This window comes from Anser brachyrhynchus (genome assembly GCF_964034855.1).
Source record: "Anser brachyrhynchus genome assembly, chromosome: 13".
In the NCBI taxonomy this organism is placed as follows: Eukaryota; Metazoa; Chordata; class Aves; order Anseriformes; family Anatidae; genus Anser; species Anser brachyrhynchus.
This window is the reverse complement of record NC_137708.1, coordinates 8,143,353-8,156,959: the sequence shown is the minus strand read 5'-3', so window position 1 is coordinate 8,156,959 and position 13,607 is coordinate 8,143,353. Positions and strand designations below refer to the sequence as shown.

Genomic DNA, 13,607 nt, shown 5'->3' with positions numbered 1-13,607 from the left:
TAATATTTTTCATAAGTGTTTCTGACAGTGAAGGCAGACTCTACATTTATCTTTGTAGAGCCTTTAATCAATATTGTGCCATCTATAAGAGATGATCAAGGCCTGAGGGAAAGCTATCGAAATACTTGCATAGTCTATAACCAAACTGGATTTCAGAGAAAATGCTCTAAGTACTGTCCCGTGTTCTGTTTTGGCAAAAATGAAGAGTGAAGAATGTATGTTCATTTAAAAATATACAGGGGTGGGAGGGAACGCACAGCCATTTTGTAAGTAATCGTTTGGTTTTGTTTTATTAACATCTTGTTCATTCTGAGTTTAACTCTAAACACGGCAGACCACCTCACACCTTTTCCTCCTGCCGTGGTGTTCCATCCCTTAGCTTACACAGTACCTACCTGTACTTCTGCACATGGATTCTTCCACTGCGTGCTAGGATTCAATGCTGGTCAGTGCTTAATACATAATTAACTTTCTGACAGCCTGTTTTTAAGATGTTTGGGTTGTGCTTTTGTACTTTTCCAAATACTGCACATCATTGTCTCTCCATGGTGTATTCAGTTACAACTGTAGTAGTTAGTAGCAGACCTAAAATACGAATAATTTACATAATGTAATTGAGACCAAATGACCGTGATGTGTTGGAGATGTAAATTTGTATTTGTAACTCAAAGTTCTCATTAACAAATACGATAACACTGGTCGTGATTACACTATACTCTTGCAATGATCCAGGTTAAGGTTAACGTTCCAAAGAGCTTTTCTAAAAGCACTACAAAGACTGTATTTCTCAGTGTTTGTGTGTATGCTTATCAAGAACCTGCGCTGTACCTGGGAATCCCTTTTGGAAAATACACGGTGCATGTCTAAGAAGAGGAAGCACAAATGCAACACGGAAAAACATAAATCCACTTAAGAATTGTTACATCCATTCAAGTGTTCATTAGGTGTGGTTGAACTTAAGGTCTAATTATAAAAAAGTACTGTTTTCTCCAGCTTTCTTAATAGTTCCTACTTCACAGTGGATTTCAAAATTGATTGACGCCATCTGGACATTACACTAGAGAGGTGGCATAAAAGTACCTATTCACATGTGAAACAGTAAGAATCGATAATGTTCAGTATCTTTTAGGACTAAACCCTTACGTGAGTTTGTCCTGTAAGTTTTCCTGTCTTGGTTAAGACCGATTCAAATGCTGTGATTTGGGAAAAGCAGGAGAGGTTGAGTTAGTCATAACAAGGGGTTTATCTTCCAAAACAACTGGACCAGGGAAACTACCAGCCTTCGGGGTAGGGGTTCAAACTGCATGAACTTGCAGATAGTGTAGTCACAGAAGGAACTCTGGCAAGATACTCCAATCGGACCTCTTGAGCTACGCTAACCACAGGAGTGAGGCTGCAGGATACAGGACTGTCTTCTAACAACGTTGGCTGTGTCTGATAGAAAAGTTAGATACTCCTGAAAAAAAAAAAATTACTGAATGTGCCCACGTTTCAAATACTGGGGAGAAGGTACCTTTGTTTTTTTATTTTTTTTACCTTCCTTCACACGGATGCTTGTCAGATGAAGTCTATCACCCCAGAGGGTTTCCTTATTCAACAGCTTTTATTAATGCCTATGAAAATTATTCAGAAAATAAGTCCTCCTCTCCTGCCCTTGCTAGAACAGTCCTAACCTGTTGCAGCTTTTTACAGAAAATGTTTGTGTACTACGTGAAGATAAATTTCCACTTGAAAAAAGTTGAAAATGGAATTGTTACTTCTTATTCAGTAACTTTGGTTAAAAGACTGGGGTTTCAGTCACACCTTTGCAAGTTAAATGCAAGCTTTTTGCAGCCCAGACATACGTTGTTAAAACATTATGAAAGCACGGAGAAAATCTTGTATTTGAATATTTATGTGGCATTTGAAATTCATTATAGTTCCACATTTTATGAATCACAAATGTACACTGGAAAAATAATTTTGATTATTTATAGGCTTTAATATACTGTTTTACCGTGTGGCATCTGGAATTTTTGCATGTTTTGATTCTAGTCTGTCGCAGACCATTAATGCTGAGTGACACGGTACCAAAGCGGGTAGCTTTGGTCAGAGCATCCATCCTCCTTGCTTTACATTTGCACAGATCCAAATCTAAGGGACTCTAGGCAGAGCTTGGAGATGTGGTAAAAAGTTTTTACGCAAACTGTGCTGACAGTTCACTTTTGGGCGGGTTGTTTTGGATTAAAGAGAAATCCCATTTTGGAAAATCTAGACAAATGAGGATCTTTACATTGCCTTGTAAACGTATATCGTGGCTGATGGTGTGTTGGTGGTGTCCCATTGTCTATTACGCTCTGGAAATCCTGTCAAGCATGCACTGATCCAGCAGTGAGGACCTGGAACTACACACGGGGAGCTGGTTACATTAAAGGACTGCTTTTGCTGTGTCCGACTGCTTTTAATTCCCATTCAGGTTGCACCTTGCAAGATCAGATCTCACCTGTATGTGAGTACCTTATAGCAGATGAGATGTCATGGTATTTTTTTCTTTTTGTAGTGTTTGAGTGCTTGAAATCTTTAATTTCACAAGCAGGTTTAGTTCAGTAACTATGCTGATGGGAAAACAGCAGCTTAACTCTGTGACGTGCCAGTCCCCAGCAGGTTATCAGTGCAGACGCAAAGTGAAGAGGCCAGGGCAAGACAAGCACGAAGGTTCAGCACGGCGTTGGCAGTGAGGATTTCTGTCTCTAGAAAGGGTCCACGGTAGCAACTGCCGGGTGATAAAAGCTGGTGCAAGGTTTGTGTGGGGGGGTACATTTGAATGGCTGCAAGCATTGCTTCTGAAAACACTCTTCCCTCCCATCTGTTCTGCTCTTAAAACACCAACTGGTGAGTGGAAACATCTCAGAAGGTGAGAATGATGACAGAGGCGCTAGGAGAGGTAGGCCTGGTAACGGTGAGTAAAACAAGAGGCAGGTATCCATCTAACATGGTTATTGGGGGTGTCTGTTTGTAGAGACTTAATTTAGAGCTTCTCCCACAATATTTTGCTATGCATGGCAGCAAAGAAAGCCTATTTCACTGGTTCCACCCCTGCCTCACATTCTCCTGAGGCTGCCGATGCTGGCCTGGCTCTGGGTGGGTGGGTGTGTGTGTGTACACACTTCTGAATGTGCACTGCAGTGTATTTCTTAGCTCCTTTCCCTTAAATGCCTTGCCCATTTTCTCTCAGTCACAAACTGCACCATACCCAGCAGAGAAGATAAACTATGCAGCAGAGATATACTTCCCAGTGTAAACTCGTTATGCTTGCAATTAGAAAACCAGCTTGTGCTTTCTAGTAAAAGAATAACCACCAAAAAAAAAGAGAGAACCTTGCTTGCGGCAGCTGTGTCTGTCTTCCATACAACCTAGTCTCCTCCTTGCCATCGCAAATTTCCTAGCAGTTGGGCACACTCAAATAATTTTTTTCAGTATGAGGAAACCGTTTCCTCTCATCAAGCATAAGCCGTGAGAACTCCCGCTCAACAGTTTATAAATGAATGTATGCTCGATGTGAATTGTATTTTGAGTAACCTTCAGTAGTCTGTTACTTGAAGAGAACATAGGAATGGTTTTACGTGAGAAATTCCAGCGAGCAGTGTACGCTTATACTTTGCTTCAGAAATGAATGGATTGGAAATGGTATTTGGCTTCCATTCGGTGAGCTTGCTGCCAGGAGCCCCTGCGTCCTCAGGGCACCAGAGCCAGCGCTTGCTCTGGTTGTTGCACTCCTGCTTCAGCAAACTCACTGCTAGGGCAGGTGAGCAGGGCTGGGTTTGCCAGGTGGTTGGGACCTTTCTTGTTTAATTTAACCTGAGGAGATTTTTGTCCTTCTTGTGGCTTTGCATCACTGGTACTGGATGCTTCCCACTGGAGCCAGCTGCATAACGTACACTGTGTAGCATTACCTTACTTAGCCAGTTACTCTTGATAAAGGAGACATATAACGTGTTTCCTCCCTCACGGTGCAAAGAGCGAGACCTGAACTTATTAACATTTAGCACTGGGAGTTGCTGTTGTGCAAGGCACTGCACAAACACGCACTGAAGCCAGTCCTGGCTCAAAGCACGCTGGAGGAAAGATGAGGAAAAGCAGATGAGGTGGGTGGGCAAGAAGTGCAAGGAAAGCAAGATAGTACTGGATACCGCAATGAGCTGCTAACCTTTGCCAAAATTCCTTTTGCATCAAAGGAGGTGAGCAGGGAAACGCTGAAGGTAGATAAGGTGGCTTTTCGGGTTGCTTTTTCAGTGTTTACAGGAATCTGCAACACCTCATTTGGCTCCCACCGTGCTGCCTCTCTAATGGCGGTGCCTGGTACTGCGCACCCTCACCCTGACTGTGTGGGAGGGTTTCGGTCTGGGGGAAATTAAAGAGCCTGGCGTAGAGGCGTGTGATTAATGAGCTTCTCTAGCATCTGCCTCCTAAGCCCAGCAGCCACACAGAGGTGCGACGTGCTGCATAGCTTTACCTACCACAAGGAGCCGCAGCCTTTCAGCTGGCTTGTAAAATCCCACCGAACCCAGTAAGGAAACCCAAAGGCTTTTCCTCAGTAGCGGTCACAGATGGTCCTGCCGCAGCAGAATTCACGTTTTAAAAAAGTCCTACACCTCGCTTCATCCCGCGCAAACAAACGGAAGAGCTGCTTAGCGCGCCGCTGCACCACGGCGTGTCCGCGCGCCTGTACCCGAGCTGCCCGCGGCGGGACGAGGGCCTCGTTGCCTCAGCTCAGGCTGGCGACGCTCTGCGAGGGCTTCTGGGGCTCACCGGCAAGCGGCGGCTTCAAGGCGACCTGCGAACACCTTGAAGACAAACTTTTACATCAAGAGGAAGAAAATCGCGGGGGCTCCCCCAGCCCCTTGGCCGGCACAGAAGCGCGGCTGGCCGCCCCCCCCCCCCCGCTGCCTGGGCTCTCCGCATCCATAACCAGCACCATCCCGAAGCTCCCGGCACAGAGCAGCCGGGGGCTCCCGAAACACCGCTGGGAGCCGCCGCCGCCGGGAGCATCCCCGTCCCCTTCCCCGCCGCCCCGGGAGCGATGCCCCGCTGGCTCGGTGTGGCCGCTCGTTTCGCTGCTCGCCCGCTGCCCCGCTGCCGTGCTTCTGCTCTCCTCTGGCTGCTGCTCAGCTCCGGGTGGGAGCCCGGCGTGCCTCGAAGCGGCGTTTGAGCAGGAGCCCCCCCGCCAGTGGGGTGGCAGCCTCTTTTTCCAGCCGAGCAGAAGCAACCGGGACGCAACGGAGGTCTACAAAGGAGTAAACCCGGTTTTAAACTCTTGCACTCCGCACAGAAAATGCTAACGACGTGAAACGTTTTTAAGTGCGTTAAAAATCGGATGTAAAATTAATAGAAGTATAGAGACACGAAGTAATCACTTCACTGACCAATCGCCCTGTAAAAGCAGTTACTCATTAAGCTGTTAGCCATTATCCCTGAGGGAAAGCAGTATTTTATGTGGTGATTAAGGGCTTGGCTTGTAGAAAGCGGGACCGAACTGTTTTACGGATGCAAGTGAAGGAACGCAGATGCCCGACGTGAAGCGGGCTACTTGTGCGTGCAAACGCTCTGACTCCCACCCGCTTGCAGGCACCCAGCGCCGGGGGAACAGGTCCCACAGAGGATTTCGAAGGCTGCTCCTAATCCCACTCCCCTCACACCTTCGCTGCGCCAGGAGCGGTATTTACGTGCCGGCGGACAGCTTGTGCCAATCTCCCAGAGGTGCCAGCGCCCGCCGCGCAGAGCAGGAGCCACCGTTAAGCTGTAAATCAGCCAGTGTGCCTTCCCCCGCCGTCCCCCTGCCCTCGACTGTGATTTATTAATTCCTAAAAATAGCCGAAAAACCAATGCTCTGGGATACACGGGCACCAGCACTCCCAGGAGCGCAGGATTTGGGGCTGCTGCTGCACCATCACCTGCAGGACGTGCCACCTCGCTCCCACCGCAGCAGCGGGATGCCCCAGCAGGAGGGGACAGTCCCAGGACCCCGCAGAGGCCACGCTGGCTGTCCCTTGCTGCCACCAAGGCTAGGGAGCCCAGGGTGTGACATGCCAAGGAGCAGAGCTGGGGAACACCCCTTTTTCCCGGGGCTCGGCTCCCTCCGCAGGAGCTCTCTGCCCCAGGAACATGTCTGTGCCACCCACCGAACATTTCCCGGCGGCCCAACTGCCACCAGGCACCGCGGGGAGCACAGAGCCCTGCTTTCTGCACAGCAGGGACAGCCCCCCCAGGAACCCTGATGCTGGGGAAGGCGTTGCATGTGGCTGAGTAAGGATACACCCTCAGGGGTTGGGGCTTCCCCAGGAGCACCTTTGTTCCCCCCTCCCCGGTCAAACCTTCCCCTTCCCTCCACCCCAAGGTGGTGGCCAGCCCTTGTATCCCCCCCCAGCTGCCAGAAACAAGCCCCCAGGACCAGCACTACCCCTTGTCCCTCTCCAGCCACCCCCCCAGGCCTCCCTTACTCCCCCTGTGAGCAGAGGGGTGCCAGGTGTGGCCCCCTCCCCCTGCACCTCCCCAGTAACGACACCAAGCCCTCGTTCGTCGCTGCCTCCGCAGTGGTTTATTGGTGTGGGCGACGGGAGCCCCCCCAGCAGCAGGGTGGAGGCACGGGGAGCGGTGCCAGGGAGGCACCCCGGGAGCCAGGGACCGATTTCCAGCCTCACTAAAGCAGCAATGCAATACTGGAGAGCAACAGGCAATCCCCAACTCCAGTATTTACGTGCTGCTAGAGCACTGCTGACAGCTTTTCCATCCTAGCACCTCTCCACGGCCTCCAGATCCACCCCCTCCTCCCTCCCGGGACCCCCAAAACTAAGGGGCAGAGTACCTGGCCAATCCTTTTGCTGGGGCAAGGGCTGAAGAGCGGGAGCATTACCTTGAACAGGGCTCGAGGGGTAACACGCCAGCTGGAGGCATTATGCTCAAGCCAAGATCAAGCCATCCCCGCCCTGAAGAACAAAAGGAGCTGCAAGTCCTTCTGCCCGCAGGGCCAGCCCCACTGAGACACACAAACGCAGACTCACACGGCATGTATTTGTAGCTGCAAAGATGTGCACGTCAGCACCGAGAAGACTTATCTACACATACCTGTTCAACTGAACTAAAGAGATACATGGGAATGCGTTAGCTTCCACATCTATGATAACCAGAAGCTCACTTTCTTGTCTTATCCTTGAGGTAATGAGGCAGCCCAGAATGGTCTGTATCTCCTTGTCCCTACAAACCATGATGTGCTGCTACATCTCCTCAAAGCCCACTGAATGTTGACATTCCAAATGGTATTTTGATTTTTTTTTTTTTAAAACCATGATATAAGGTACTGAAGAACACTCTACAATGAAGACATTTAACGTGCATGCATTACCACCACGGGACTTTTTTTTTTTCCTTCACAGGTGCTATCATAAAGTCTGTAACTATAAAGAACAAGCAGTTACACAGTGCAAACAAACAAACAGAAATAAGCCATCCCTCCCACCCCCCAAGAACACAACACTTGGGTCTTGGCAAATCTACGCTTTCAGATCTAGATCTGCTGCTTTTGCTGCTGTAAAGATCCTGCAGACCTTTGCAGCCTTCCAAACGCTCTATTTGCAAGTGTCTCGCTGTACCTTCCTCTTAGGGGCTGCTGAACATCATGTGTTTTCCAGGACTTGCAATGCTAGTGTTTAAATACACATTCCAACAGGGCAAACCTATTAAAATCTCCTTAAACTATTTTGACTTTTGGGAAATACTTTTTTTTTTTTTAAAAAAAAGACTGTATTATGCTCATTTACTATTTGAATGGATAAATCGTATGCAACCAGAAATTAAAAGATACTCTGAAACTTCGTCACCTCCCCTCCCTGTACCTGAGCAGAAAGCTAACAGCGCAGGGCAGCGAGCAGCTGTAACTCTGAAGCCCAGAGCCGCCAGCGGCCCTTGCAAGTACCCATACAGAAGCCGTGCAGATAGCCTGACATTTTTGTGTTTCCTTTTGACTTTTTTTCCAGTTATGTGACAACTTCCTTCAATTCATTTTCTTAAAAAGCAGCATCACAAAAAAAAAGAGAACAATGTCAGAAATGACGCAATTAGTTCAAATCCTCGTGCCGTCCCTTGCAGTGAGCACGCTGGTTATCTGAGTTCCCGTTTGTCCACCTCTCAGTAGTCCCTGCCTTTTTCGCAGACTTAAAAATAGGAATTTCAAAAGGTTTCAGGACCTGTGCCAAATTATTTCAAATTTTAAATTAAATATTTGCCAATGCAATTTTTTGCCAGCAATTCTTTTTTCACCCACTCCAGTGTCCTCGACACCAATAGCACTAGTTCCAACTCTATAAAGAGCAACTGCTATTTACTGCAAAGCAGCTGACAAGTACCCGAAGTTAAACCTGTACAAGCTAACACAAAACAACCCCCCACATAATTTTACCTTTTTTTCCTTTAACAATTTGACATGACCGTACCTGTGTAGTCTTATTTCTTTCATCTCTTCAAGTTGCTCAAAAAAAAAAAAAGCAATAGTAAACAAGTTCAGTTTTAGAATCTCTTCTGTGTTTGGGGTTCACCTTTTAACAAATTTCTATTTATATATATATATAAACAAACATAAGATACGCATGTATACATACACGTGTATACATATATAGATAAAAATAAGAAAGTTTCTAGTCTAGTTTGACAAGGGGGGTAAGAGCTCTTCAGCAAGGATGAGTTTCCCCGAGTGAGGTTTCAATACACGCCCAAAGACGAGCAACACTCACACTGACCACTGGGCAACTGGAAATTTTGGACAGGCAGTGCAATATGTATCTGAGAAAACGTGTGCGTTTTTGACATGAGAGAAGAATGACATTAAGCAATACAAAGCTCTGTGTTTGAATCACCTCATCTCACACTTGAGCTTTTTTTCAGAACGCTTCAAGCTTGCTTTGTGCCCTGGGTTCTCACTATTAAGTCAGAAGGATGGCAGCCGACCGGAGTTTTACCTTGACCTCTCCCGGAGGACCTGCGCTGACCCGGAGGGAGGCGGATGCTGCGAGCGCCTCACAGCGGGCCAGACTCGGGTGCTGGCACTTACCTTCCCAACTCACCTGCGAGCGCTGACGCCTCGGCTCCTTCCGCAGGCGCCTCGCTTGGCGCAGGGCAGTCACCGCTCCCACGGGAGCTGGAAGGCAACACAAAAGGTTTACGAAGCGCTCCTGCAGGTGCTGTGCGTCGGGTGGGGGCACCAGGCTGCGGCCGTCACCTCGCTGAGGTCACCTCGCCGCATGAACGCGGCGAAGGTTTGGGCGGGCACAAAATTAGGGGGGGAAAACAAACAAACAGACACCAAACAAACAGCTTTCCGCCTCCACAGTTGCAAGGGGTGTGCTTCTTGGAGACTGCACACAAAGTGCACTAACGACCCCAGCTAATGACCCAGGTGCTGCAGGGACGAGGGTGACACCAGCCCTGTGCAGCGGCGGTGCCCTGCTGTGCTGGCAGCCCCAAACACCGAGGGAATCACCCCCAAACGCTGCATCTCAATGCAGAGGCATCGCAACACCTCCGCTGCTGCCACCGCCAACCAAGGGCTCTGCGCCTGCAGTTCACGCACCAGCTATTTCTAGAAATCGAGACTTCTACCTGTCACATATGTAAGCCAGCCACCTACGGAGGTTTAATTAAATCTTCCAAATAACTGGGGAAATCGAACATGCAGAAATCTATTAACGCAGTTCACAAAACAATGCAACTTCTGCTTGCCGAAGTATACTGGGCAATTAAGTAAAAAGCACCCCCCTCCCCTGAAATCCTAAGCTCAAACACACAGAGATTCACCCTCAAATACAGGGATCCCTTAAAATGTAGCTTAAACCCTCCTTACAGCACTATAACAAAATAAGAAAAAAAAATGAAAAAAAAAGTGTGAAAGAGCACCATGGGAAAGGAAAGGAAATAAATATATGAGCCCATGACAGGACAGATTTGCATACATGCCCTCGCTGACTCACACACTCTCCAGGGCTAGATAAGCTCAGAGACACGTAAATATTAAATATTTTCTATATATACATTAAGAACAGAAAAAAAATAAAAAACAACTGTTATTCAACACTTTTTTTTCAGGATACATGCACAAATAAATACTGAAATCGTTTTTCTCACTTAAACGAATTAAAAAAAGCATTTACTATTTTACAAAAAAAAAAGTCATCTCGTTACAGCTGAAGGTCCCAGGCATTAATTAGCGAGACGCTCACAGTTATAGTAACAAGACGAAAACAAGGGGGTGAAAACAAGTACCACCGCTGAAACACTTCGTGTCTGACTGGATCTGAAAAAAATCACACCACTTTCGTTCCTGCCTTCGTTTGAACAACGAAATTTAAACAAAGTCACGTATTAATATTTACAGATGTGGCTAATAGCTGGAATGGGACCCGCCGTTTGACCGACAGCCACCACATGTTTCCAGCTATTACGTTTCCGATACGACCCGACTCGCGGAGCGGCCGAAGCGGAGCTAAGGCTGCGTGAAGAGCGACGACGACCGGGCAGCACGAGCAGCCAGACGCGGGAGCTGCACGCAGCGAAGTTACTTTCATTTGTACGGGTGCCTACAGCGCATCTCCTCTCCCGGGTGCGCAAATGCCACGCGAAAATCCCTGCTACAGGTGTTTCGCTCAGCTAAGACTTCTTCCTGGGCCACAAAAAAATTAATGCATAAAATATATACATTTTAATCAATGTTCACGCGTCAAACCCGCGTGAGAGCGGGTGATTTCTCACGCGCTTCATTTAAAATATTTTTTCCCCCTGACTAATCTGCTCAGGAAAAGGGTCAGAGAAGCAGCTTGCGTTTCATCCGAGTAACAGCCTAGGAGAGCCACACGTGAGCTCCAGCAGCACGTACCTCTGCGTGTCAGCCCGCGCCGCTTCGACGCGCCCTTGCTGAGGGCAGAACACCCGGAGCCACGCTGCAGCCACACCGGGTAAATTCGGTCCATGTAAGAAACAAATTCGTTAATTTTACTCGACTCGAAACTTGACCCAAACTCTGCTCCTAGCAGGGCTGACTGCGTTTACCAAGACGGGCCTGGTAACAGGAGGGAAAGCTCCTGGTGCTCGCAAAGGCCTGCAGGATCCGACTTCAACTTACAGTGCTCCAGAAAACCAGTAAAATCCACAGTAAAATTCCAGGATCCACAGTTTTTTCTCAGCACTGCTGAGGAGAAGAAAAGTATGATGCTTCTTGTTACTTCCATTTTTTTTTTGCATTGTCATCTCATCCAGTTTTAAACAAGAAGGGACAGATCTGGAAGCACGATTCCTATAAAGTTTATTTGTTAAGAACAGAAAAAAAAAAATATTGTTTTGTCAGATGGACATTAATTCGAACCATAACAAGCACACAGTAAATTAGTTGTGTTTTTTTTTTCTTCTGGAAAAAAAAAATATATATTTGGGTCATTTTGCCTGAAGCATTACTTAAATCTTCCCTCTCGTATTTCACAAACGGTTACTGCCTGAGCGGCTCAGTTTTACTGTATTTCCCCCCAAAGCGGGTTAGCCGAGCACGGGCTCTCGCAGTCGACGGCGAGCAGCGGAGCTCTGCGGGCTTCTTCCGAGCACGAGATGACGAAACTCGGCGGAGGGTCCCTCACCTACCTACGCCCGCACGCGGCACGCGAGCACAACTTCTCGTCGATTTTTGAGCCGCTTGTGTTTTGAGCCACGGAAAAGGCTCGGAAAGCTTTAAAAAAAATAGTAATAATAAAAAACCAACAAACAAACGAAAAAAGCCCAAAGCCATCTCCGAGCCCGCCCAAACGGTGCGGGGCGGCTGAGGGAGCGCCGGGGCTGGGCCGGCCAGGACATCCCAACGGCCGGACAAAGCCGGGGCCGAGCGGGTGCGCGAAGGGAAAAAAAGTCATAAAAAAAATAAAAATAAAAATAGACGGAGAAAAAGGAGAAGCTGGGTCCTAATTTTTCGGGTCATTTTGACTCGGTTCGATCGATTCTTGTTAATTCACACGCCCAGTATTTTTAACCGGTGCCAGTTTTTCTGTGTTGGAACACTTCAGGCTGCTTCTCACGTGCCGCCGCTCTCTCCCCGGCCCCCCCCCACCCCCCCAGCGTAGAACCGACGTGGAAACGAATTCGGGGAGAACCGGGGGGGGGGGGGGCGGGAGTTCTCCCTTCAGCCCCCCCGCACCGAGCAGCCCCCGCCGGGCACACACCTGCGGCGGGGCGGCCCGGGGGGGTTCTGTCAGGGCCGGCCGGGGCGGGCCGGGGGGGGGCTGCGGTGCCGTGACGGGGGGGTTCTGTCAGGGCCGGCCGGGGGGGGGCTGCGGTGCCGTGACGGGGGGGTTCTGTCAGGGCCGGCCGGGGCGGGCCGGGCGCGCTCCCGCCCTAACGGTCCTGCGGCGGGGGGCCGCCGCCCCGCCCCCCGCTGTCACTGCCCCGCTGCGTCACGGGGCCGCCGCTCCCCCCCCCCCCTCTCCGTGACCCCCCCCCCCCCCCCTTCCCCAGCGCCTTTGTGCGGCACCGCCCGCGGGATGGCTCCCGGGGGGGGGGGGGGGGCGCTGTTCGGTGCCGTTTAAAAAAAAAAGAGAAAACTTTTTTTCCACCCCCCCCTCGCAAAGTGGCGCGACCCCGCCCCCGGTGCCACGGGGGGGGGGGGGGGGGGGGCAGCGCCCCGTTGTTGCAACCCCCTCCCCGGTTTCTGTCCGCCCCCCCCCCCTCCGCCCCGCCGCCAGCGCGCTCCGGCCCCCCCCCCCCCCGCCGCCGCCGCCGCCGCCGCCGTGCCCCCCCCCCCCCCGCCGTGCCGTCGTGGGGGGGGGGGGGGAGCGGCCGGCGACGGGGAGGGTGGGGGGGTGGGGGGGTGAGGGGCAGAGGCCCCCCCGCGGCGCCCCGTCCCCCGCCGCCCTGCCCGCCCTCCCTCCTCACCTCCGAGTCCACTCGAAAATGGCGCCGAAACCGAAAAAACTTCGCAAATTTCATTGTAGGCGTTTGCAAGGGCTGCTGGGAGCGGGGGCGGCGGCAGGCACCGCCCGGCGGGGCGGCACGGGGCGGGGCGGCGCGGCGCGGGCACGGCACCCGCACCCGGCCGGGAGCCGCTCGTTTTGTGGGGGGGGGGAACCGACCGAGCCCCCCCCCCCCACCCCGAGCCCCCCGAGCCCCTCCTCAACAGCCCCCGGCCGGCCGGGAGCCGCGTCCCGCAGGGCTGGGGGGGGCTCGAGCAGCGGCAGAGCCCCGCGGTGAGCGCCCCGCTCCCGCAGGTGAGCGGCGGGGGCCGACGAACGGCGCCTTGTGAAGCGCTTCCGACCCCCCCCCCCCCCCGGTGGAAACGCGCAGGGGCTGCGCGCTGTCGGGTTTGGAGCCCGCGGGCACCGGTGGCGGCAGCGGCAGCGGCGCCTCCTCCGCCCGCCGCCCCGAAAACTGCGGCGGCCGCCGCCGGCCGCTCCGTGCCCCCGCTTCTGCACGAAACGCGGCCGCTACCGAGCGGTGTGCAGGGACCCCGCCGGTTAAACACACCGCGTTGTGCTTGCTGGGCGTGCGCTATTACCTTCTTAATTACTCCTGGAGTTCTGCCTGCTCCTCCCTCCACCGAGAGTTTTCTC

At 51.2% G+C, this 13,607-nt stretch overlaps 1 long non-coding RNA gene across 1 annotated transcript; it reads right to left on the bottom strand.

Annotated features, from left to right (window-relative positions):
* Window positions 1-8,220: 8,220 nt before the first annotated feature.
* LOC308177059 lies at window positions 8,221-13,087 on the bottom strand. Its single transcript, XR_013938833.1, has 2 exons — window positions 12,934-13,087; window positions 8,221-11,314 (listed from the first exon to the last, which is right to left on the bottom strand). It is a non-coding gene; the product is annotated as an uncharacterized lncRNA (long non-coding RNA).
* Between the last annotated feature and the right edge of the window lie 520 nt (window positions 13,088-13,607).